We start from the raw sequence: 2587 nt of genomic DNA, 5'->3' as shown, positions 1-2587 counted from the left end.
GGTCCTATGACATGCTGCTTTTTGGATGCTTTTAAATAAGCCTTAGTGGTCCCTTCATACTGTATCTGTAGTCTTGACCAACTGCCATGCTTTTCTCGTTTGCGAGCCATGATGTCTCTCTCTTTCTAATAGGTGGGCCACATTATCTGGGCGGGCAAATCAGAGAAAGGAGAGGGAATCTTTCCCCTTACAACAACATATAGGGAAGATTCCAGATTGGCCCATCTGAGCTTTTATTTTCTCAAAGGGGAACTCATATTAATGTTAAAAAACCTCATAAAGTGAATTTTTCATGCCATGGGAGCTTTAATATTTATTTAATTGTATGCAGCAAAGTAAGAAAAATGTAATATTCTCATCTCTTGTTACAATGTAAAGAAAGCCTATGTGAAATTTTAATGAAGAGATTTCGTATTATTTCTTAAGGTTGTATTTCAAACCCCTTTTCCACTTTCACTTTAAGTTAACGTCATTTGTCAGGAGTGTAAACAGCTTCACAAAATAAACATGATTTGTAGATGGTTGATTTTACAACAAACTGTATCTGTATTCTCCGCCAAGCTAGCTAGCCTGCTAAATGACGGCGCAAGTTTGGAGAATTATTGTGACTGGCATTAGCTATATGTTTCTGGCTAGCTACTATAGAAGTTTCCCACTGCATGGTACCGCCTCGACTCGCCTCACCTCAACTCTACTGTTCCTTTTTGGTTTTCCATTTCGAAAAAGACTCCTTGGTACCTACCAACAGGTACTTTTTTTAGTATTACCTCAGACGAGGTTCCAAGAGGTGCCAATACCAAAAGGTGACGTTAAAACCTGCAGACTGCTGATTGGTCGAAGAGAATCATCAATTTTCACCGCGTCATCATTGCTAGCGACAGACGGGGGTGTCTTGACAAACCCACCGAGTGTAGTATTCTGGCTGTGGCAACAGCCACATGCCCAGAATCAAAAACACACCTTTGACGTTCTGTATATGTCTCGCGTTAGGTCACGGCAGTTTCCTGCTACGACGGTACTTATCTGCAGGGAAAAAGGAGGAAGGGACACCGCGGCCGGATCGAGTAAGTACCATGCAATGGAAAAACGCCATTTGTTAGTGGTTAGCTAGCCAGCTACAGTAGTTCCCCAAATAGCTCGTGGGTAGTCATGAGTCAGCAAGCTTTTAGCACCACTTATTTTTTAAAGGATGTGTGGTAAGTTCACTTTGCTACTTTCTGAGTTTACCAGGCTTTTTAAACAACTAAATGAATTCATAGGCAATAAAATATACCTTCAGTTCAATACATGGAGGCTTTGCCGCTAAAGCTGTCGATATTGCTTTGTTACTGTAATGTCTTTGCTATGCTAGATTTTAGCCTGTCACCAATACATATTTCAAATATATAACAACGGTAAAATAAGAAATAGGATACCTCACTAGAAGTTGTTTCCTCCGTTTGGTCTAAGCAAAGTTTTTTTTTAGAATTGATCATATAAGATTAAGAGTGACTCATACGATGACAAATACACATTCAAATAATTACATCCTTAATTTTATTAGATTGTGAAGTACAACACCCTGTAACGCAACATCATTTAGACAGAGAGACTGCAGTGATGCCTGGAACTTGTGGGCGTATGACACTCACCAGTCAAAATCACTCTGACTCACATCACAAGTATTCACACAATGCCAGTGCTATTAGAGTTTGAACACTAACAGTTATATTTTGTGGTGTAGCCCGGCACCAGCCTAACCCTCTTAATCATCCTAGGACATTACTTGACACGTCAGGTTTTAATGACTTATTTTAACACCTTGTTGTAGCTCCTGAAATGTCAGTGACTTCACACTTGATCTTAGATCTTCACACTTGGCACTATAAACATGGCTCGGCCTTTGTCAATTTATATGTATTAATGCAGCTTCAGGCCTACAGGGGGGCTATGGCTCAGGAGGTAGAGCTGGTGGTCCTTTAATCACTTACAAAGTAGGCAGTTTGATTACTTCTGTCTTGAGCCATACAGTGAACCCCAAGTTGTTCTTCATGTGCAGGCCAGCGATTTTCAGAGTGGCACTACCGCCATTGGTGTGTGAATGTGTAACTGTTTGGAAGTTGCTTTGTCCGGTATGGTAGAAAGGTGCTAGATATATGCAGTCCATTTCCAAACTCTGGGCTTCAATATCATCAATGTTTATTCAATGAAATATGAATTATATTATATTGCAGTTGAAATTATTAGTTAATAAATTGATCAGTAAAACCTACAAAGTTAGTTGATAAAGATGTTGATTTTCTATAACCGATTGACAGAAAGTGAATCTGCAACTATTCAGATATTCAGATGAATGTTTAAACAATATAAAAGTGGCCAACATTTTGGGGGATCCAGGTTTTCAAATGGGACACTTTGCTGCATTGTCTTTCCATTGCAGTAAATTGGAAATTATTGGGTTCGAGACTGTTGATTAGAAAAAAAAACATTTGTGGAAGTCACCTTGGGTTCTACGATATTGTGATCTGCATTTACACATTTATAGAATGTTTTATTGATTGTTTCCTTAAGAAAATAATCTGCAGATCAATTAATAATTGTTCGATGC

The sequence above is a fragment of the Etheostoma cragini genome, chromosome 16 (assembly GCF_013103735.1).
Source record: "Etheostoma cragini isolate CJK2018 chromosome 16, CSU_Ecrag_1.0, whole genome shotgun sequence".
NCBI lineage: Eukaryota > Metazoa > Chordata > Actinopteri > Perciformes > Percidae > Etheostoma > Etheostoma cragini.
This window is presented reverse-complemented; position numbering follows the sequence as displayed.